The sequence below is a fragment of the Amblyomma mixtum genome, chromosome 7 (assembly GCF_055824585.1).
Source record: "Amblyomma mixtum isolate Tamu chromosome 7, ASM5582458v1, whole genome shotgun sequence".
NCBI lineage: Eukaryota > Metazoa > Arthropoda > Arachnida > Ixodida > Ixodidae > Amblyomma > Amblyomma mixtum.
In genome coordinates, this window is record NC_143018.1 from 53,270,558 (window position 1) to 53,295,780 (window position 25,223).

Sequence of the window (25,223 nt, forward strand, 5' to 3'; positions counted from 1 at the left end):
GGAGACATGTTCTTTCGTGTAAAGGCAACCAGCGAGCACTTTTCGGTTGAAATCTGTAGGCCTTGCTGGCGAAGGTAGGCAGCAAGAATACTTGACGCCTTTTGAAGTCTCGCTCGAACTTGTGGGCGCGTAACTCCAGATGCCCAGATACAGATGTCATCCGCATATATTGAGAGTTGCGCCGACTGTGGTAGTATATCGACAAGCCCGACAAGTGTAAGGTTGAACAGCGTTGGGCTGAGCACTCCACCCTGCGGGACTCCACGGGAAGTGAAATGAGAAGATGTTGGGCCTTCCTCTGTCTGCACAAAGAGAGATCTGTTGGATAAATAACTACGTATCCAGCAGAATACGCGGCCACCAAGCTCGGCAGTTTCCAGAGCGTCCAAAATAGCCTGGTGGGTTACATTGTCGTATGCGCCCTTTACATCCAGGAACAACGCCGCGGTCAAGCGCTTCAAATGTTTTTGGCGCTGGACGGATGACACTAGGTCGACCACGCTGTCGATTGAAGAGCGTCCACGTCGAAACCCGGACATTATATCCGGATATATGCGGTAGCGCTCCAGGTACCACTCAATGCGTGTAAGTACCATCCTTTCCAGTACTTTGCCAACACAACTAGCCAGCGCAATTGGACGGTATGATGTCAGGTCAAGAGGCGATTTCCCTGGTTTCAGGAGCGGAACTAGACGACTGGACTTCCAATCGTCTGGGACTGTGCCCTCATTCCAAGATTTGTTGTAATGCTCCAGAAGGACACGCCTAGCTTCTTGTCCAAGGTTTGCAAGTGCAGTGTATGGCACACCGTCGGGTCCCGGCGATGATGATCGTCTGCAACAAGCCAGCGCGGCGTCAAGTTCTTCCACGGAGAAGGGAAGATATATCCGAGAATCCCGAGAAGCAGGAACATCGCTGCAATGCAGCGTCGCAGATGGGGAAGATGGTCCTGCTACCCTAGCGCAGAAATCCTCAGCTACCTCGACCTCGCCACGTCGTTGGAAGAGTGAAAGATTCTTGAAAGGGTGCAGCTGGTGTGGGGATGTTCGAAGGCCACGAACTACATTCCAGATGCGTGACAACGGTTTCCGTGGATCAAGCGTTTCACAGAATGACCTCCAACGTTGTGCCTGTACTGCTTGAATTCTGCGCTGAATTTTCTTTTGCATGCGCCTCGCATCTCTGAGGTCAAGGCTCGACTTTGTGCGTCGGTACCTACGCTCGGCCCTACGCCGCAGTGATCGCAGGCGCTGCAATTCCATATCGAATTCCGTGTACTTTTTAATTGGGGTGAATAACCGTGTCGCGTTCTCCATGGCCTCCTTAACTTTCCCTTCAAAACTTGCGGATGAACCTTCTCTTGATGCATCTTCCATAAGTGCTTGAAACACTGACCAATCGATGCGTCGCATGCGTGTGGCAGAGGTGCATGTGGAAAGGCCAGTAATGGTCAGATATGTAGGGATATGGTCACTGCCCCGGGTTTCAATATCCGAAAACCACCGTACATCGCTGATAAGGCATCGAGAAACGAACGCCAAGTCAAGGCAGCTGCTGTAGGTTGTCCCTCGAATATAAGTTGGGGAGCCGTCATTTAAACACTGAAGATCATGGTCAGAAGCGAAGGACACAAGTTTCCGTCCCCTAATGTTCATTCTAACGCCTCCCCACATGGTGTGGTGAGCGTTAAAGTCACCCATGACGATCCAAGGGCCGGGTGTAAGCGCGATCAGGTCACTCAGTCGTGCGGCGTCAAATCGACTTGATGGAGACAAATACGCACCCACAAGCGTAAACGTGAGATTACGCCTCTTCACTGTTAGACAAACGTACTGGTTGTCGTTATTAGGGGGAACTGGATGAAGCACATATGTAAGTTCACGCCGAATGTAGATGATGACTTTACTGTTCCCTCGGTGCGTGGGAGATGCAAACGCCTCGTAACCTGACAGTCGCAATATCTTCGGCACATTAGGCTCACAAATGATAAGGATGGGGAAATTGTTTACGTAAACATACTGCCGAATATCTGAAATTCGGGGCTGAAGTCCGCGGGCATTCCATTGAAAAATAGAGGCTTGCCTCAGCTGCTTTTGAAATGTTAATGCTGGGGGAGCCATTGTTCCTGCTACTGTAACGCCGCTAGGACTGGTGTTAGCGCGTCTAGTACTTGCAGCGCATTCTGTGCCGCTGGCGTACGCAGGCCTGCCAGCACAGCGCGGATGGCACTCAGGATGGACTTCAGCATTGCCATAACCTGTAGTTCTTGGCCATGGCTGAGATCTTGGCCTTTCTCCGGATCAACAGTAGGCGCCGAACTTGGAGATGGCATTGACTTTCCTGACCCAGTGGATGTGGGAGGTTTCGGGAGTGACGGCCAGGTAACGGCCGATGCAGCAAGTCCGGCCTCATCAACTGTCGGGCTCCCTTGGTGTAATACGGCAGGCGGAGGAGGAGGACAAGATGCAGCAGTGCTAGAGACCTCTCTGTCAAAAGTGACGGCTTTCTTAGAGGACCTTCGACGACGCGACCGACGTCGTCGCACCTTAGCAGCGGCCTCTCTGTGCGTGGAATGGTCTCGAACCATTTGTTTCAACACTGCTCGTTCATTCTTGAGGCGTGGGCAGTCTTTCGAAGAGGAATCGTGAGGGCCACGGCAGTTGGCACACTTCAGGGTAGTCGCGCGGCAAACGTCGCCGCAATGTGCATCAGAGCATCTAGAGCACACAATGTTGTTCTTGCAGACGCCACTCACGTGTCCGATCTTCATGCACTTTCTACATTGCAGTGGCTTGGGCACGAAAGGTCGAACTGGGTGGCGAAAATGCCCAACTTTCACATACGACGGTATGCAGTCGCCCTGGAATGTGAGCTTGATGCACTGAGATCTTCCAAGGCGCTGAACTGCCATTATAGAGATGCTGTTGGACGCTGGCTTGATTAAAATAGGCAAATCAGCGTCAGCGATGGAAATGTCGACGTTGTAAATGACGCCTGCTGTAGTGCCGCTGTCTTGGAGGACATGGGAGCGTACGCTGATGTCGCCGAGTTTGGTAACGGCGGACAGACTTTGCAGTGCGCTGCGCTCCGTGACATCAATGGCGATAATGTTCTTGTAAGGGTTGACTCGCACGTCTTTAATCCCCCCAGGCACGAGGCCCTCAAGGAACATAGACGTGGCTTGCCTGTTCAGGTGGTTGAGGTTTCCGGTTGGCGTTTCAGGCACAAACAAGATGGTATGCGTCGGGGGACCTCGCGTCTTGATGACTGTAGACGTGCTTGATGAGGACGACTCCTCACGTCGGCGCAGTCTTCGCTTGGCCTTCTTGCTGAGGACTGGTACGAACCCGTCGTCCGTCGAAGAGTCTTCACTGGCCGCCGAGTACACCTCGGTAGCCTGGCTACTTGCGTCACTGAGATGGTAGAGACGCTTCCTCTGGGCGGCCGCTGCCGACCCGCCGGGTTCCAAGGGAGGCCCATGAGCCTCCACTTCCATCGCCGTATGTGAAAGGGAGCGGCGCCTCCCTGGTTATAGCACAAATTGCAAAAAAACTGCAGAGGCGTGAAGGCAACGTTCTAGTAAGAACAACTTCTTTGTCTTCCTCAGGTCACTGAAGATTACAATACCACGTGGTATCTTGCACATAAACGCAAAGGCAGCAGCAAGGAAAAGTGATAGTCGCGGTGAAAAGTTTCTCAGTTCTTCACGCCGCGAAAGAAATACTTTGTCGCAGTAAAACCTTGTCTTTTCAAGTGCTGCTTTTGGAGACCCATACAGCGTTCTTCAAAACTTACAAAGTATAGCGACCAGGAGTACTTCGGCTGGACAGTTTCTTCTCAGAAGAGAAGCAGGTCGCATTTCATATGAAAAGAAATACGACGCAGGTGGCGTTGAGGATTGTTTTGAACGCGAGCTGTTTTTTTCTCGCGGTTTATAGCGGCGATACTCCACCCCGCACATTATCATTCCTATTCGTCGAGTGATATTCGCTAAGAAAAATGACGAAAACACAGAAACATTTGCGGTAACCTTGATTGGTGGTGCGGGCAGATAATCCACGAAACTTGGCGAAATCATTCTGGTGTTCTATTTCTACTTCTTTATTTATTTTATTTATTAATACTGCCGGCAACCTTTTGGCCGCCAAAGCTGGAGTTGTAACAGAGCATCACAAGTTATATTATTATCAATCATTGTCGTACAAGGACGGCGAACAAAAAATCGTAAAATGCAAAAACACCAACAAAATTATACAGTGCACAATTAATATTTATTAGCAAATTGTCACTTGCCAAATAGCAGCAAAGAATACGCAGCAGCAACAAATATGGAAAAACGGCTGCTAAAGAGGACACGGATGTTGACAGATTCGCCACCTTATTCGTCAGCCCGTTCTACTCAGGAATAGTTCTCGGGAATACGAAGGTTTGTACACAATTTTGCGACATTGGGGTACCAAAATCGTCATGCTGTGTTTCATCCCAGTGGGTCTTGTCATGTTAAACTACATGTATTAGTGGAAAGCTAGATTTATCTGGTTCTTTATGATGTTTAATATCATTTTGAGAGGGTGAAACTTTCGTTGTGATTCGAGTGTGCAAAGACTGGACCATTTATAAAACCTGACACGGAAACGTGCCTACCATAACCACTGTAAACAAAACGAAGCGTTTATTTTCTGAATGCGGTCTAAGCGCATAGCTGCTGTTTTAGTGTGCGGATCGCAAACTACATCTGCGTACTCAACTAACGTGCTTACAAGGGACTTGTATGAAAGAAATTTTGTTTTGCTGTTGCTATGCTTCAAGTGATGCCTGAACAACCAAAGGCGTTTTGATGCTGCAGAGACGGTGTTTTTAATATGCGAGTTCCAGCTTAACGTGCGGTCATTAATTATACTGAGGCCTTTGAAGTGGTCAATACGGATGATTTGGTCCCTGTTGATTTTGTATGCGTAAGGAAATGGCTTTTTTACGCGATACTGATATTTGAGCGCGTTTTGAGATGCTCGAAGTCATCTCCCAGTCGTTTCACGAGTTAGTAACAGTCATTAAGTAGTTGTTTAGTGTTAGCGTGGCTTAATCGTCGACTACCTCAATGTTGTAGTCGATAATAAAGTCGTCTGCAAAAAAACGGCTACGGGCTGGAGAGCCGATGGCCAGGTCACCAAGATAAGTATGAAAAAGGAGAGACCAAGGACCGAGCCTTGGGGAACCCCGGGAAGTACTGGCGCATTTTGAGATTCTGATTTTGCAGTCTGGACTTATTGATGGTGATTAGAAAGATGACAGTCAAGCCACATTGCAAGTTGGTTACTGCTTAGAAGTGTCCTCAGTATTCCTTCTTCATTAAATTTGAGTGGAGCACATGGTCAAAGGCTTTTTGTAAATCGAGAAAAATTACATCTATCTGGCCATCTTTGTCGAGCGTCACGAAAAATGCGGTCCTAATATGAAGCAGTTGCGTCATCATCGCAAGGCCATTCCGAGAACCGTGCTGTCTGCTCGCGAAAAAGTTCTCTCTCTCCAAAAAGTGAGCCTACTTGTTTAAAAATGAATCGTTCGATAACCTTGCTGGAAATAATCAGTAAACTTTCATATTTTCTTTCACGTCTCTTGAAGAAAGACCATGGCATGCTGTGAACTTATCAGGCACAAAATCTTCCAGTGACAGGTTGTTTGAAAAATTATGCATAGAAAATTACCTTTCGCGCTGAACATGTTCCACGAGTTCCAGAAGTTATTCTCGTGGAATGTCATAAAACATGAGTGATGTGTACTACAGCAGGGCAAAGAATCGAACCCTTCAGTGGTATCCCGAGTGCACTGCTATCGAAGCCAATTTCAGGAGTTGCTGATGAAGGTATTTTTGTACAAAAGCCACTTTGTCTAAAATCTGAACTCCAGCTCCCGCAGATAACTAGAGCAGAGGAATAAAGTGATTCTTTTTGCGACGGTGGTTGTTTAACGCGAGGAATCCAACGAAGCCTATTTTCAGTTAGTTGAAACAGGAGTGGAATCAGGATGCTAAGGCGCTCAAGACGACAAGCAGTACTCAAAGCGCAACCCCAAGCAATTTTCTTGCTAATCGAGTGGCAGAGCTAACCACTTTCTAACCACGTTTTCTGAACAGCGAGAGGAAGGGGGAGGAAAGAAATACGCAGAAAAAAAATAGAGAAAGCTACAGAATGAGATGCGGCGCCCTTCTTTGTACTTTTCAGCTCAAATCAAACATCGGGTAAAGAGAAAAATTTAAGAGGGCCCGAGGAAGTTAAAACTACAATGTAGCCCTCAGCAGCACAAGGCAAGATAAATATGAAACCCGGACACTATTTAAAGATTGGCCGACAAATTAAACGTAAACACTTCCAAAATTGTTCAGTTATGATCAGGTGAGAAAGACTAACGCTCTCGGGAAAAAAAACACCTGCAGGCGATGTGTAGAATAAGCTATAAAATACAAAGGATGCGCTCCATCGCGTCATGAAGGTTTCTGCACCAAGCGTGGTTCGCCCTAACTCGACCGACTCGGTGTTTGTGTTGACGGAGACAGACGACGGCGAAGAGCCGCGAGATATGTGCACCAGAGGAGGCATACTCAAAGAGAAAGGGGTGGTCCTACTTCCGACTAGAACTTTGCCTTGGCTTGCCTCCACCCACAGTCACCTTTCTCCAGTCGTCTTATCTTTTTGTCACGGCGCGTGAGCGACGGTGCGCTGTTGGAAAACAACCACATTTCTTGGGCTCAGTTTGTGAGGTGCGTAATAGTTGCGTCAAGTAAACCTGGGTTCAGAGTGCTTCATTTTCTAACAGAAAGAATGTACGGCGAAACAAGGCTGGAAACCTTTCCGTGGCGCGAATGCTAATGCTGCATAGATGGCCGGATATCTTCTCCTACATTAAGACACTAGATGCGATCAACAAAAAAGAGAAATTTATGTTGGGTTTTAAACTTTTGCACATTAAGGATTTCTCTGTTTGGGACCTATGCTATTACTACGCTGGCAATGAAGTTTAGTTACTATCAATTTGTAAACGAACCTGCGAAGATAATAACGTAGGACGTGGCGAATAAATGCAAAGATTATTTAAAAATCGCTATGGAGATTCGATAGAGCCTCGTCTATAGAGACATGCTCCAGTATGCCTTGTTTTGCTTACTTAGTGAAGATTAGGAAAACTTGTTAGTATATTTAGCGTTTCGATATATTCTTAGCTTGCTCAAGATTATGTCTCAGTAGCTTGGAAAGTACATGACATTCACTACTGGGTTTGAAAGAATACTATAAGCACGCGAAGAACAGTTCGCTGCACTGCTTGCTTCTTGAACTATTATTATGGCAAAAGTTTTTTAATGCTATTCTGTTGTATTTTCTATGAGAAATTCATAAAGTAGCGTAACCCTAAGGAGGAAAGCGTCAAGAAAGTTGCTTGTCACCTGTGTGACCATGATATGTCTAGGAAAATGAAGAATCTACCTTTGTAGTGCACATAAGGTGCAAAGAACACCTCACGCATTTTGCGGAGTTGGTGGAGCAAGGATGTAATGTTGGAAAAATATTTTACGTATTACCACGTTTTAAAAAAGAGTGAGTCATGATTCAGTCACTGGCCTGGATAATCAGGCGTCACAAAACAGTTGAGCACCAGAAACCGTACCGCACACATCCCCACAACCTATTCGTGAGCATGACTCATCAGTTGTCTACATGGTAACTCTATGGTCCCTCCATGCCAAAAAGAGAAGCAACGGATGCAGAAGAATCGGCGTTTGCTGCTTCCTGAGCTTTCTTCAGAAGCAGACTCGTTTCGTGGTTGCCCTGGCGAACGAGGGGAGCTTTATTGCTTCACTTCTTCGCTTTGATGGGCATATGTCTGGGCATATGTGTCCGTACTAGGTTTTTATTGCCCGCTATTCTCAGTTTTTTTTTTCACCTTTAACGATATTTTATTGCCATCATGCTTCTGCGAATGACGATATTTTTTTTTCACAGAACTCGGAAACTTTCTTCACAGTCTGCATAAACCTATGGCCGAACATTATCTTACCATTGCAATGTCTTGCCAGCCATTTGAAGCGCGATTCCATGACCGCAACTGAATGTTTCTTAGTTCTGTTCGATTAAAAACATATTTAGGAAGAATCTAAGAGCTCTTAGGTTGTACTCTAGGATTTTAGGCCCTTATTCGCATCATCTGGGAGTAAGTCCCCAAGAATACCGCTTTAGTACCACAGGCACTAAGGATGTGCAAAGCATATATTCTCATAACATTAAACTCCAGTAAAAAAGCAAGAACAAAGGTTCTGGAGCCACTTCGGCGAACCTGAAGCTGCACCACTTTCCATCGGCTAAGAGAAATTGACTGGTCGCAAGTTTCCTCTCCTGGCTGCGCAGCATAGCAAGAAAAAAATAGAAGCCTGAAAAATTAAACGACTGCTAAAAAAAATACTAAGTTTAATAACGACTATGGAGGTCATGCCTATGAAATAACTTGGCCAGCAAATGTTGTCAAAGCGAAAAACTTCATAATAAAGGTGCGTTTTACTTTGAACTGATTTACCTCAAAACGTTTTTTTTTACGACGGTACCATTATCTTCAAAACAGTATGAGGCAGAAGGCCAATATTTGGTCTGTGCTTTATATGAGCATGCGTGAATATAATGAAACAAAATTAGGCAAGCCCAATGGTGTGTTATAGTTCTGCACACAGGAATAACTCCAAAAGCGGACTTAACTCAAGTCCTCGGGAGCAAAAATAATAAAAAAGTCAGCGTTTCATTTGTGTTGCATGATTTTCACTGAGTCGAAAGAGATAAAGCAACGATAAAAATGAGATAAGGGGGTAAGCGCTATCTCAATTGGTTGCTCAATTGATTGTTAAGAAAAGTGCATTGAAACATGCGCTAAAATACATGGAAGATTATATGGTACTTTTACTGATGGCTTCCTTACAGCTATAGTAGATGTGCGGCGGAATATGCTTTACAGGGTAGCAAAGTTAAGGCATGTAAGGATATTAACAAAGAAATCGCGAGTGTGGAAAATTCAATTGAAACATTCTGAATGCCAATAAATGAAGCAATGATTTTTCAGCTGTTAAAGTTACAAGTGGGTTGCATATGTTCATTTCGCGATATTTTTCCAGCTCATGTTATTATTGTATTCCAAAGAGAGAAGGCTGTAAATAAAAACAATGGAGAAAAGCTTCAAAATTTTGGCTGGCACGAAAGGAAAAGAAATGACAAAGCCGACCTCGGCAGGTTCTCTTCGCGTTCAGGAGGACCTGGTTGGAGTCTAAAGTTTTCCCCATTACAGCATCAAATTCCTCGTGAGCCTTCCCGTAAATATCAATTTAGTCGCTGCTCTAATGGAACCACGCTGAGAGACAGTCGTGCAGCAAGTTGGAGGATTTTTGTGTAATGTGAACGACAGTCTCATTTTTCAGAAACCATTTTGCGTGGCTCTGAAAGCAAAGCCACTATTTCCACTTACTAGGCTTCTTCGATCCTTCAGTAAGCTGCGCAACTGTCAAACTTTCAGAGCGGAGTTCTGAGACTGGTAAAGTGTAAAAAAAGGGCTTGTCCGTTTGTAGCCTCGCACAGACAGCGAAGCAAGGAGGAAGACGATGTGATGTGGTGTGCGTGCTCAGCCGAGATTTCTGCTTGGCACCAACACTCCCCAAGCACAGAGACATAAAGCCATCCGAAGTGCCGCGCCAGCTAGGTTGAAAAGCGAAAGACCAGAGTGAGTTTGAGTCCTGTACCAACATTTTAGATAAAAGTATAACGAGCACGCCAGTCATACGAGGCTTAATGGCCAAAAAGTTTTATCCTTCCAGATTTAGAAAAGAAAATGCACGGTTCCTATTCACTTCCTTTCTTTTCCTTTTGCTCCATTTCTCCTCTTGGCATTCTTTAAAGCTACCGTTACATACGATGGGCAAATATTTAGTTCACGGGTGTCGGGTTTTATTTTTGCAGCTCGGCGTAGCTTTTGTTGCCCAAGTGAACGAAGAGTATGAATGGTTACGCGATGTTCTCAGTGCGTAATGGAGGAAGAAATGAAGGGTCGTTAGATATCGGCATCACATTTCGACGCCAGATGCCGCGGAGTAATGCTTGATATACTGCCACCGCACAGCCGCTGCTTGCTGGTGCGAGGCGACACATTTCCTGCTGTTTATCAAGAGAGGGAGCCTCAGTCACTATGAAAATCTCAGCATTTTGAGTTTGGATACGATAAGAAAATATACTTTGTTCATTGGTCCCTACGTATTAAATGTTATATTTTTATATTACATAAAAGTGCAGACGTTTTCTTTGAACCCGATAGTACATTAGCACCGTAAACGTGATGCGCCGTGTACCCTAATAAACAATAGGGAGTGTTTACTACATGTGAATCAGTGCGAGAGCACAGATTTGTGCAACGTAGAAAACGACAATGAGCGGGCATGCAGTGCCGCGGGACTGAGCGCTCCCGCTAGGCCAGCTGCAAACTGGCAAGGGAAGAGACAAGGGACAATTCCGTAGGCACTAATCCAATGAGTACGAACGCCTAGTGTGTAAGCACTAATCCAGTCAGGACCAAACCCGAGCAAAATCGTCCTTTATCCGTTCCGTTGTTTGTTCGCAGCTGGCCTAGCACGAGCGCTACGTCATGCGGCACTGCTCGCTCACGGTCGTCTTCTACGTAGGCCGAATGCGTGGTTTCGGACGGGTTGTTGTGCAATAAATAATGTCTGTAGTTTTTGCACGGGGTTAGTACCCATCATATTAGTGCTCACACAATATACGCGTGGAACACCAATACATGAACAAACTCCACCATCCACCATCCTCACTAACCCACTGCTCGGCAAAGGAGGCCTCTCCCATGTCTCTACAATTAACCCTGTCCTTTGCCAGCTGCAGCCACCGTATACCCTCAAACTTCTTAATCTCATCCGCCCACCTAACTTTCTGGCGCCCCCTGCTGCCTTGCTTTCTCATGGAATATGCCTTCCTACTGCCTTCCTTCATGAGTGGTAAAAAATATATTACCATTAATACGAGAAGAGAGTTATAACACGAGCTATCTCATGCAAAAGTGAGCCGCCTTCTGATTAGCCCAAAATTACCTTGGTGTATGGTGAGACGTTCCTTTCCTTTCGGTTGCAATGCTAAGGTTATTTCTGCGAATTTGCCTTTTTTATAGGAGAAAAGCTTGGAATCATGTTGAGTGATTAAATAAACCGAAAAAAAAAACACACGAAAACTGCGACAAGACGACAATTTGAGATGGAGAACGAGTCGATGTTGTGCAAAAACAAATTTATCAACGCCGGTATCGATTATCAACCTGGGAGCATTTATTTTCACAATGGCACTAATTCTTCAGGATCACCAATATGCTTTCCTCATACGGCATAAAGACGGACATTGAAAAAGTGCCGGCGGTCCCGTCAGTAGGCTTATTATCCCTTCTAAGTTTTTTTTTAGAATTAACCAACTCTGAAAGCTCTTTTTTTTTTGTCATCTAGCACTGATCTTTTTCATTTCCCTGAAAAAAAAAGAGACAACATAAGTATGCTCTCAGGACATACGAATCTGTAGCAGAGGACAGAAAAAGAGGTACTACGTTTCTCGTTCATGATCCTGACATACAAAAAAAGCAAAGATATTTGTTTGAAATATGTTCATATTTTCGTAGACAGAATCCGCGATCCATGGAATGGAGAGGTGATCAGAGAGACCCGCGGCAAGATATTCGTGCGTAATTTCGGAAATATGAGCCACTTTCATGCTCCTAATTTTTACCCACTCTTGTTATGACCTTCTTTGTTATTTTTTGGTAGCTAACTTGAACAAGCAGAATATCATGTAATAAAATAACGATGAATCAGACGCAGTGTAATGATCACTACCGAAGAAAAAAAACGTCGGGATTGAGTGAGCCATGCAGTAATTTAGAGGGCATCAAAAAAAAAAACTTCAATACTTGTTATTCTGAGGGTCCTTCGGGTATAAGCGTGCACCAGCCACAGATCGAAACGCTGAAAAGAGTTGGATATGGAAATTTTGTGAAAAAAGAGCAGACGACATGTACAAAATACAATGCGCATTCAAAATCGCTGAGATGGGAGTGCGATTTGTCGGAGCAGAAACATGGAAAAACAGATCTGCATAACTGTGACGTCGCGCCGATATGAAGCGTCTTCGAGACTGCGCCCGCATAGCGCATCTGTTTTTCCTGCCTGTCTCTCATTTCCAGATGCACTAGTCCATGTCTTGAAAAGTGGTGTTTAATTTATGCGACAGCGAAATAAAGAAATACGTTTACTGCGCAGTTCCATGTTTGCTTAGGAGTTTAAGGCCCACATGCGCGACACAGCTGTACCGGCAGAACTGTGCAGCGACTCTGAGACTCTGCTGCAAACAGCCAATCATAAGGAAGCCATGAATCTGCATCTGAATGAAATGTTTTCGTGATTATCCAGTGGTATTCTGCTGGCCCATCAGAACATGCTATTGATGCTCAGCCGAATGCATTGGCAAGTCATGATCGGACACGTTCGTCAGTACTGCCCCTGATTGGTTTACGCAGATTGCAGTTTTAACAATGCTGCATTGTTTCTACGAGACAGACTGCGTGGGAGCTTGACGGATTTTAGCAGTTTTGTGAGAGGCCGGCATCGGCGTTCATTGAATCAACAGTCGGCTTCTGTGTGTACAGATGAAGGTTCACATTAGCGACATCCATACAAAAGGCTGACGAGTGCGGGTAAGAATCCAAAAGAACTCTAGTAAAAACGGCAGCTGCAATCTTGCCCAGGCGACAGACCTCTGATAAGGAAGCTTTGTGCCTGCGGAATAAAAATGAGGCTAGCGGCGAGTGTTTCCGAAAAGCAAATATGTGTCCGACTTCACTTTAGAAAGACAAGCCTGGCAGAAATGGCACTGAAAGAAATAAAGGGAGCATTCGGCAAACAAGCACTGGGGCGAAATTTAAGTTACGAGAATTAACGAACTTGCCATTGGACGCGACGATAAACAAAGCAAAAACTTAGAACATGTCACATGCCTTCAAAGTCAAGAGTAGAAAGGGAAGAAAATTGATGATGCTAGATTTTTCTGGCGAAAGGGCATCAAAGGCAGAAGAGCGCCAGGGAAGAATATTAACGTCTTCATAGCATTGCGCAAACGTTTTCGCTGCATTTTACAGAGTGCAGTTATTGTTCCGCTAGCAATGTCTTTAATTTCGGTGGCTATTATATGATACATGGCGGCAGTCTCAAGGTCAAGGTTTCTTGCATTGAACGTTGGAGAAGAGCAAAAAGGAGGTGTTCATTATATCTGCACTGTAAAAAGGAGAAATTATTGTTTTAATAATTATGATCATGCGGCTCTACTGAAAACAGTGACTAAGGCAGCTTGAATCATCGGCGAGCTTTTTAAAAGCTTTCATAAAATATGACACAGTGTCCCTTTTCTGTGGCCAGGCGGAACTCTGCTGACGTTTCAACAGCTCTTTTGAGAGCATAGTCTCCGTGGTGTGCTGAACAGCATCTGAGTGTGGTTCGGATCGCCTTGTATATATCCGCACGGCACGGAATAGAAGGTGCGTTATGTCATGCCTCAATCACAATCAGCTTATCGATGCATAATAAACAAAAAAAGTAGCGTGCAGGACCAGTCGACTGCCCAGTTCTTAAGCGGAGCTTTGTTTTACTGGCTTGAAAAACTGGCCGTTGGCAATGGTCCGACCTCTGTTTATATTTTAATCATAACTAAATTGAGAGTTCTTTGCTGCGTATGAAAGCATTGTCTTCAAAAGAAGCTGTTTTTAATTACGAAGCATAACTGGTATAATCCTCACGAGAGTGGAGTATTCCGCTGCTACTTTAAAGCGGAATTGCTAGCGTGTAAATAAAAAAATGCGCCTTTGTATCGAATTATACAACGCCTAAATTCGATCCTTCTGCTAGTTCAGGGTGGGCTCTACAGCATATAATTTTTGGGGGTAGAAAACACGCTTTCACGCTGCAGAGAAGAAGCGGGGAGGGGGTGTGCACCAGCGCTGAATTATTTGCGCTGCTGAGTGGGAGTCTGCTTATACACGGGACAGCACAAAACGACTTAGAAACACGTCGATATGTTGAGGGCACGGCAGCACAGTCGTCCACGTTTTTGGACGAGTGGTGAAATTGGTTTCAGGAAGTGAACGCGGTGCACTTTCGATACGACAGATGTTATATTTTCCTGAGAGTCCCTTTAAAATTAGTTTGGAACTACAAAACTTTTGAGCTCGGTTGATTTACGGAATATAGCGACAACGCGGTTTGGAGGCTGGAACAAGAGAAATGTTTTCTAGTGGGCAATGCTTCTTGGTTAGGAAAAGCTGCATACGTTGAAATTGCGATCGATTTGAGAGAACAGTGTTTTGTCTATGTACAGTACGGTCCACTGTTAAAGGGAACATGCGATCGCGTAGCCTCCGCGCTTCGCGCCGCGCTGCCGCCGAGAACTTGTGGTAATTGTCGGCACAAGACGCATGCGCAGTGAGCACAGCGTTTGGTCTTTCCACGCATGCGCCTCATGTGGCGTATTCTCACCGCGTCTAGGCAGCAGGGCTTTGTGAAGCGCGGAGACCACGCGATCGCATGTTTCCTTTAACAATGGACCGTATTGTACGCCCCCAACTTAGTGCGAACTTTTCCTGTTCAGTGAAGCAGTTTGTCTCAAACGCGGTATCCCTGTCTCACTGCCAGTTTCGCCCATAGATGAAAGGAAGCAGGCACTGATCACCTATCATTTAAATTAAGAACAAATTGATAAATGCATCAACAGGAAATCACATGTGTCGATTGTGACGGCAAGAGTTCTATGTGCGTCTTCCGCCACATAATCCTCCCCCTCTCCATCTCACTCTGGACGCTGGGAAGCTGCCCAATGATGGAGCCATGCCCACTTCGGTAATGCGAAATTTCACAACAGCGCCTCACTGCACGGTTACCTGACACACCTACACGGATTATAGCCCACCACTTCGGCCACACTGATCCAACCACCTGCACCGAACTCATCCTCCATAGCAGCCCTTTTTCCCCACAGCTTGGCAGAATTACAAGTGGACATCAAGCGAGTGTTTTCAATTACCATATACCGCACGGACTAAGTCCATAATATAGGTGTGAATATAATACGTCCCCTAGCCCCTTGGCTACTTGAGTTCGGCTTTTTCTCAATATAAGTGTTCTGACCGCAGTGCACGCTTTACAGGGCAAATTGTTTGAACGTCCACGATGCAGTTGGAATAAAACCCAGTTACCTGCGCCTTCCACTTCTTTCTGGAATGACTGGTTCAGAGCTACTAAGCAACAGTTACCACTTTTGAGCGCTTTTCAGCTTGCATTCTTTTCCTTGAGATAATCAATAAGGTTCCCTGCATTTCTCTCTGCAGGACCTCAAGGTATTATCGCGGACGTAAAGAAGCCCTCATGCGCAGTCAGTGTCGCTCAAGGCATGTGACTATCTCTCACGCCAGAACGATAAAAACACAGCGTGACGAATTGCTATATAATGCGATAAGTTCAACTAAACGCTCATTCCTCCACCACCGGGGGTCTCCATTACTGTACGGTTTAAGAAAAAAAAATAAATCTGGAGCTTCAAATACAGACCTTGATGCGTTGTGCATAATTTATAATGCAAGATACAACATTCAATTGCTAGTTCATTGAGATCACAGTAATTATTGAATAAAAGAAAGCTTTAGCTGGAAGTCACTTAAAATTATATACAAGAGAAAAATGGTTTCCCTTTCAGGCCCGGGTGCCGAATTGGATAAAAATAATTTTACATTAAAAATTATTAAAATGAAATATGCCGACCGCTTTAAGAAAAGTGCAAAACTTGATCAACTTAGAAGAAAGCATTTCCGACAATTTTGTGAAGAACACATCTCATTACACCCTTGCTTACTCCTAGGAGAAAATTCACTAGTAAAAACCTCCTTTCTTGTTTCGTTCCTAAAAGATGTAAACGTCCTAAACCTCTTGTAGGGTTACAAAATAATCTTTAAACTTACTCACACCTAACAGACAGATTAAAACTTGCGTTTGGCGCATGATGGCCTTAGCTGCCTATGTGCCATAAAACCCAACACAACACGCTTTAAGAAAAATGCCGATATCACCATATTTCCACACAATGAAATGATTCCTTGGAGTTATCAGTACCCTTAATGACAAAACAGGAGCAAATGATCGAAAACTGTATCCCTCGAAGATTTTGACTCGCGTACAGTTGACACTCTGTCTTTATGCGGTGACCATTCCTATATAACTCGGGCTTCTGCTAAATGCAGGTGACAGCAATAACAAACTGGCATGCCTTATAGGCATGGTTGATAATTTTACCTGTTTCGCGCTCTTTAGAATGGTTGTTTTACAACATCGCGGAACCATCCCAAAACCTCAAGTTCAAAATCTGACACATTACCACAAGGTAATTTTTTATAACCGTCCTATGGTGGAGACAGCCAAAGTTTTCAATCCGGCAAAACCACGTCGTGAAATTATGTTCAGTTTTTTTCCCAGGAGTTTAAGCAGTGCTAGCATTTTACTGACTTTTGAAAATCATTTATAGTAATTTGACTAAACGAAAAACAGGCTTCAGATGTAACACACCCGAATTCCGAAGTTTTTTAAAAACAACTATGGACCAACTACATTAAATTATGCTCCTAATTGTTCTCAGATTTTCAGTGGTATGAATTTTCTAAGGCCACAAATCAATTTATTGGCTACCAGTTACTGCCTTTTTGCATTCCCCATTTTGTATAAAATCTGGGCGTCTATGCACGATTAATCTTTTGCCCCAGAAAGTTTCACTGAGCGGCCGCTACTTCCAAGCTTCCAGTGTTGTGTTCCTGAATAATGACTTCGAGCATTACCGCTACGTTATAATTACTAACTACAATCGTTGTTCCGGGTGACATGTACTGTATTTCGTAGTTATGCGCAGACGTCGCAAGCATCAAAGCCGTTATTACACAGCAGCATGCCACTTTTAATGCGAAAACATTTTTTGTCTCTTGAACGGCCTGGAGAGGAAGTGCAGACCGAGCGTGCTCTCATGAACTGAGGATCTTCCAGTAAGAGTACAATAACGATTTTAAATGATTAATAACGACTTAATGAAAGTTGAAATAACTGAATTACTGAGAAAAAAACAAGACAGTTAACAATAAGAAGTAATTAGTCACTGATTAATTAATGATAAATTATCTTTGAACTATTAACTAATATAAACGGTGAAGTATTTAACTGATTGAACAATTACCATCAGTAGTTAATTAGATTAATAAATAACAGAGGAGGCAATGGAACTGGAAATGTTTTCGCATTTCCGAACAGAAGGAGACTAAAGTACGCCTTCAATTTTTGTTGGCAGCTAGGGCCAACTCAAGCGACTCAGTATTGTATTTTCACTTTTCTGTTCACTAAGTTGACTGCCTCAATTGTTCATTAATGTTTCTTTCTTTCGCCTAAAGCTTTCACCTTGAGATGGTCGGATCTCGTATTCACGAAAGCATAAACCACGCGCAATTGGTTCTTGGATGACTTCCATCAACAGGTTGCTACTCGCGAAGCCCCGACACAACTGAAGTAGCGTGGCCAAGCGCAGCTTTGGAAAAAAAGGTCCTCGCGTTCGACCGCTATCAGCAGCTGCCTTATCCACTGGAGAATCCACCTGGTCTTCACTTCTTGAGAGAGGTTAGCACAGAACTCTACATTTTCCTTCCTTTCCGACTTAGATAATCGCATTACACCCTCTCTAGCCGGCAGCAGGGCAGACAGCGTACTCACAATGTCGAGAGATATTCGCTGACTGACAGCGTTGTGTTCGTTTTTTTTCCCAAAGGCAGTGCTGCTCAAGAACCATTTGAAAAGGAAAGCACCTAAGACAAGAAAGAAGGAATAAATAAAGATAAGACACAAGAAGCAGTGATGTGAACACTCGCTGTCTCAAATTGAAAGATAAACATCCCGGCGGACGTCATAGCTGGCAGGGAGGGCGACGCCGGGTGGCAGCGGCGGAGAGATAACACACCCGGCACGCGCCTGACGTTCGCAGATGACGGCAAGAGCGTGGAGCTTGACAGCTGCTGCACAGGGGAAGCGCACACAGGAGGCCGACACAGACGAAGAGAAGGACAACCAGAAAATGAAATGTATGAAGAAACAGACCAGCTGGTCTGAGAGAAATAAGAAGGCGGAACCAGGAAAATAATAGGGCAGAAAAGCCTGGAAAAGTCATTTATCGAGGTGGAACGAATAAATAATACCCAAGACAGGCAGCGAGAAATGTAATCTTGCCTTGGGCATTGCTCTTGTTTTAGTGGCGTAGTGTTTGCGCCAACCCAGTTTTTTCGTGTTTACTGTTCCAGTAGAGCTGTGTTGTGCGCTGATATAGTGATGAATGGTGCAAGGCAGAGAGACATTGTACTGTAAATATGTTTTCGCATCTTCATAAGGCGCTGTGGAGTTACCCTGCTAGATTATCATCGTAATTTGAGTCGTCAGGTTGCTGAACAGCGCTGAAAACGAAGTAGTATCGTTCGAACAAGAGCGTAAAAAATTTAGAAAAACAAGCATTCCGTTCTTTAGTTTTTGTTAAAGACGCTACTGTAGAAACTGAGTACGAAACACAGAGACAACCTGCAAAATGCGAGGAGAAAGGATGCCTAACCATATTTACTTGCTGGAAAGTTTTCGATGGCAGATGAATCTCGCCATGGAGAGGCTGGGCGCTTCCACCGGAGTTCAAAACACTGCATGTAAACAATACCCGACAGAGCAGACGGTTCTTTTTATTCTTGTATAGCTGCTGAGGCCTTAATAAGCATCCGTTGTAAGCATCGCATGCAGGGCATGGATTAACGTGAAGACAGTCCGGCGATGGTGGTGTATGTCCAGTGTTTAACTTAGCCATAATGCACCAAGCGGGATTGAGCACACGCCTGCCGTTTTATTTTGTTTTATTTTGTTCTATTTTGTGCAAAAAACAACAAAACTAAACAACTAAGTTTGTTCACACCAGGCTAGGCTCCCTTGACAGACGAAAGCCACCCTTGAAGTTGCCGGTGGGTCTTCTATAGTTTAGTTTTTAAATTCCTAGTCTCCTGCGCAATCTCCCCGCATGAGGCGCTCACGAGACAGAAAAAAAAACATTAAAAAAGGGAAAGAAACACAAGAAAGAAGGAAAAGGAAAATTATATAGAGACTATGGGGGCGAGGAGCTTAACGACGTAATGCAGGCGTTAAGTTTGGCGAGGAAAGATTAAATTCATAGCGCTGCACTGTTGCGTGCCTGTTTTGATGTAATGAACCAGGCTTATGAAGCTCCTGATTCCCTCCATAAATTTTTTTCTTATGATTTTGCGCGGGTTGTGGCATTAATTCAGTGCCTTCCCGCCAGTGTTTCGAACGGTGAGGCGTGAAAAACGAACCACGACACGCTTTGTGCTTGCAGGTCGAGGAAAATGGATGGGGAACAAGGGGCATGGTCACTGCGGATGCCTGAGCTCGTCTATTTTTCTGAGGCATAGTACCGTAACCAGGAAAAGAGCGGCAGAATTTTTTAACAATATGGGTATAACGTAGCTCAAGGCGGGGTTCTAGAGTCTCCAAGCGTGGGCTCCTTCATATCCCGCTCGAATACAAAGCTGGCGCAAATTTTGTTTTTTACTTCTTCCTTGAGCTTAAAAGAACCCCTTATTTTCATGCCAATGTGAACTCTCGGGTGCACGTGAAAAAAAGAAGAAGTATAACGAGCAAGCGCTTCCGTGAGCACTCTAAAGCTTTGTAATGAATTTACGCGCACAGGCCGCACAGATAATTCCCACCTACTCTAAAGAAATTTGAGCTTCAAAATGTGTAGTGAAGAAATAAAACGGGAAAAATAAAATAAGATATTAAGGTGAGCTGTTTGTTGATTCGCCTTTGGAAGCACACTGGAAAATGACTGGTCAGTACCAAAGGTTCTCCTTCGTGCTTCTTCTATTTCTTCGTCCTTTCCGCTTCTGTTTTAATGTTAATAACATTTCATCTGACTTCTCTTGAGGTCTAAACTCTTCTGTCATGTTAAATTGACAGAAATAAAGTAAACGAGTCGTTTCCCCATCGATTTATTCTCCTAACAAATCTCTCAGCAGAGAGGAAGCTGTCACTTGGAGACAATTACAAACAGGCTCTTTCCCAAACCTACATATACTAAACAATATGCACCCTACGATATACACGGACAAATGTCCCTGGTGCGATGAAAACCCTACTCTATACCACATCACATAGGCCTGCCAAAACATAGACGTGATCCCCAAAATACAAAACCCGAGTGCGGAGCAGTGGGAGACTCTGCTGTCCAGCGACCGCGTGAAAACCAACAAGGTCTCGTACAGCGAGCTCAACGGGTGGCAGTGGCCAGCGGAGCCCTGGGCTGAGGGCAACCGACCACTGATTAGAGGCGGACGACTTCGACAGAGAAGGCTCCTGGGGGTAGAACCAAGACGTCTCTGAAGATGTCCCCAAACCGCAGGAAAAACCATTAGTGTAAATAAAGTTTTCCCTTCCTTCCTAATAATGTTTGTAAGAGTAGTGGTAACAAAAATGAGAGTATCGTGCTGAACGAATAATGCCGAAAAGGCTTATCATCGCATAAAATCAGGGAATAGCAGGAAACTAGGCGCCTTATTTACGGCACAAAAAAAAGCAATGCGCTGTCTGTATGGACTTCTTTTTTCCATTATATCCCTAGAAAATGCTTACACATGAAAAATAGAACAAAATGGTCACGCAGCCCGTAGATCAGTTGAGATGAAGAAAATGAACAACATGAATACGCAAACACAAAGATACTGTAGCATCGAAAAGACCAAAGGATTACAAAACCAGAATCAATGACAAAGCACTAGCTAAAGATCGTGTAAAGCCCCTGAACAAGCGAGTTACGGTCGATGTAAGAAAAGAAAATGGGGGGAAGATGACTATACTAACACTTTGTCCATATGTGTCTTCCGTAATCTATGCTTGCCTTGCTGTTTCAGAATAACCATTACTGGCGCTTAGTAAAGCTTTGCTGCTTCGTAATAGCCACGAATATATCGTGAAATACGCTCATAAATATCAGTTCAATAAATTTTGCAGCTTAGAATGTACGTTAAAATTTATGAATAAAAGTTTAGCGGATAGCAGTGTTGGGGCCAGCGTTGCGCTACAACCACATGAGTTACAGCAGTTGAAAAACTATCAATTATTTTTTTTCTTGCGCAGTTAAAAATGTTTAGAGCTAGGGTTTCGAAAAGTTCTGGCTTTATTTCACAGACACGACCATAGGCGCCGACTACAGGGGGATGGAATTCCAATTGTCCCGGGGGTGGCTTAGACCCCCCACCCCCGGATACTGAGTAATGGGGTCAGGGGGCAGCATATCCTCTCCTGCGGAATGGCACATTCCTGCCTATTGGACAGTATACGAGACGGCTGCTTCAGCATATTAACGAGCACTTAAGTCTACTAAATCCACCTTCTTTAAAGTAACCCCTTTGAACATTCTTATCACTAATCCTAAGTGTTTATGGAACACAATAAAACCTGGAAAAACCAACAAAATGCTGTTATTGCACCCACCGATGAACCTACTCCCGATTACCTCTGTGCTGCTGTACTGAATTATAGTTTCATTAAGTCGTCTCCTTCTTCATCCAATTTTATCCAATGTCCCGATCTCCAACTGCGCGATCATTTCGCGATGGATCCCGCCATGTTAGACTTGCCAGGCATCATACTGATGTCGATTTCAAACTACCATCTTTTACCGGAATTGATGGTATAAATCGCTTATTTATACGGAATCCTAAAGAGTATAAATGCATATCCTCACAATCGTATCATCATCATACTACTGAAGACTGGAATACTGCTGTGGTCATATCAGTACATAAAACCGGAGATAAACAGAATCCACCATCGACCCATATAGAGCAAGACGTACAGCCGAACAGGCGATGGTGTTCTGTGGACTCCCAAACAGCGTGGCGGAATGGTCACGTGACCAAATATGGCAGCGCCCAAGCTCCCGCGCTGCAAAGCGTCTATAAATGCGCGCTTGCCTTGGCGTGAATGCTTTGCTATGCATTCCTCTAAGGAGAAGTGGCAGCGACAGGAAGAAGCCAGAATGTAGCAACGTGCACAAGAGACGCCAGAACAGCCTGAAGGACGTATTGCAAAGCGTCGTGCTAAGGATGCAACTAGGCGACAACGTTCTACCTCGCAGATTGGTTTCACGTCATCGGTCACCGATGAATCTCAACACCTGACTGCTCAGGAACGCCGAAGTGCTACCAGGCGAGCGCAACGCGCCGAAGAATCACCAAAAGAACACGCACACCATTGCTAAAACAATTTATCCGGTTTAGCCAGAGGTAAACCACTGCTAGTTCTTTTTCTGACCCGCTAGTTGGCGCCACATGTCTGTAACGCAAGTGCGTTTTTTTTTAATATACGCCCTGCGGAAGATTATTTCTTTCCTTTCCTGTTTCTTTCGCCTTCTTTCCCTTCTCCTTTTCGGAGGCAACACAAATTTTGACTGGCAGCGCACTAATACTTAAAAAGTCTGACCAAAGGATGATGCTATGCCGACAGGAGAAAATTTGCATTCAAATGCCTACCATTCATAGTTTCAGACTAATAAAATCTGGTGCTATGACTGTTTATAGACGACGCTTGTGCATGGATGTGCTTTCTCTTTTTACACTCGAGTACAGATTGGCCGAACACACATACAATCAGTTCCAGAAAATGAGCGGTTCTTTTTCTGACGTAGCTTTAAAAATGCACCGCTGAAATTTAAAATCCTGCGCGAATATTTCAGAGGCGCAGTGACTGTTGGTATACCTCTAAGAATAGCATCTGCTGCCTGAAAAATCCCATTGCTTGCGGTACACGTTGAACCGAATCACAGCCACAGGTATGACGCGAGAGCGTAGATCGTGTTCCCTATCCAGCACCAGCCAAGTAAGTGCGAAGTTACTCACAGGCACGGGCACCCCTTTTCTCGCTAAATATTCCCTCGCAAACAGCGCCCTGTTCGTCAACCGCACCTGACGGAGAGTATGCGCAGACTGGTACGCCTATCTTATGTTTCGAGTCGCTTATGCTACAAAACGGGCGCTTTCGATCAGCTACGGGAAGGAAGAGATCTATGACATACAACTCTCTGCTTGTTCGCGGTATGCATATATGAGCCCAGTTCATTTACTGCTGCATGCTATGAGGCCCATATAAACAAGTTTTCTGTTAACAAATCGTTTGGGCCAGAAAATCCCATACCAGTCCCTACTCTCTCTACCTCACCACTGCATATTGGGGACCACAATGGTAGAACGAGCCCTTGCCCTGCGGAACGTTGTACAGATATTGCTAACCGTAAAGTCGTGCTTTTCGTTAGTGATGAACTTACGCAGCAGGAACGTGAACATATTTATTAATATTTGCGCAGTATTGCTTCTTTTTGTTTTATCTTTGACAATCTTGCGAATATTACTGAATGAGCTATATTTGGTTTCTTCCCAATTCCATGAACTGCTTCATTTGAAGAATCACTTTGACCTGGGAGGCGAAACGCAAGTTGTCAATGTCTTGTCTAATGTTTCATTTTGTTCGAGGGCGTTCCTTTATATCATATTCTGTATTTTTCAGAGATGCTCAGGTGGGCTTAGTTGGCGCTCGATACGATCATAGGCTGCTCCGCACTGGCTACACAGTTGACTAGGTCAACAGACGAGAGGTTTCGCTCTTCTTCACTCACCGAGAATGTTGCGCAGAAGGAGGCAACCACCATTCAAAATACTGCGCTCTCTCGAAGCGTACGAGGAGGAGGAGGTTACGTACCTGCAAGAAAAAATTAGAGCAGGTTAGAATAAAATCCACACTGTAACTTAATAATCTCTGAATTTGGTGGTTTAGGGTGATCCCCCACATTAGGCAAGAACGCCGTGAATGACCCCATAGCATGCTTAAACAGGATCGTTCCGTGAAAGGCCGTTTAAACACGCCAAGTATACGTAAATATTCCACAATGCCAGTTCACAGATTTACATAGTAACAAAGCGCTGTTTCCAGCCATTTTGATGGCTGGCGTATTTTGCCATTGCGGTCTATTTCATTTACTGTTCCTTATTGTGCTGAACATAAGTTCACTATTGCGATCACGGCCATGGCGGTCGCATTTCGATACAGGGAAAAAAAAAAGACGCTAGTACTCACAATTCGGGGGCAGTTAAAGAACCCCTGGTGGTGGAAACTATTCCAGAGTGCTACACTGCAGTACTCATTCATAGCATGCGAAAGAAGAAAAAAATCTCTCTGTCAGAGTAAAGCTGTCTTTCGTATGATCAGTGACGGCAGCATGCTCTCAGGAGAACTGGAATACAGTATTCAAAATTTACACGTCTCTCTCGAGTCAAATCGAAGCCAGCTCTAAGATCTTCTATATAAACCTCGTTGGAGCGTGCTATACAGGGTCACAGTTGCAGCACTCGGCTGGCGTAGCATGGATGCGGGTGCTCAGTGTAAGAACTCATCGAAGGCTGTGATCCCTCTGTCGAATGAATGATCACAGACGGTAATGGACAGCCGTTCCCGTGCACTCGACAAGGGGCACTAGGCTTGTTGGTGTACGGCATAGACGAACACTACACCGGCTGACAGCCGCCCATCTCTCTCTGTCCGCCAACTTTGTTCAGGTGCTTGCACAGAAGAGGTCTCTTCTGGGCTCCTTAGAACACAAATAGGAAAGCTCGCTTCTTTCCTACAGATGCCCCCAGAGTGGCCTCTTATGGCCAGGCATCGAGAATGAGTGCGCACATTTCTCCAGTTGCTTTTGGCGATTCAACGCACCTCATGGTCAGAAAGAGGCAACAGCATTGTCCGACTGAAGAATAATTGTTAAACAATTTCGGTTATGAAGCTTCGATTCAGGACTGCAGCGTGACATGTGGGGCCACTTTGCTGATGTTAGCAAATGGAGGCGCAGCATACTAAACCACAAGTCAGGTATTTCTGGTGCCCTCGGTTTTTTCCACTTTCCAGAAGAGCCAGATTGCAAAAAACCCTTCAGCAATTCGTCTGAAAGCCGAAAGTGATGCGGCATGTACGGTCACCTATTCATTACTGG

General features: G+C 44.7%; 1 protein-coding gene across 1 annotated transcript in view; it reads right to left on the bottom strand.

Annotated features, from left to right (window-relative positions):
- Positions 1-23,934, bottom strand: part of LOC149336094 (uncharacterized) — a 250,884-nt gene extending 226,950 nt beyond the window's left edge. The window contains exon 1 of the mRNA XM_089554654.1: positions 23,856-23,934. The gene's annotated coding sequence lies outside the window, so the exon portion shown is untranslated. The remainder of the gene's footprint in view (positions 1-23,855) is intronic.
- Between the last annotated feature and the right edge of the window lie 1,289 nt (positions 23,935-25,223).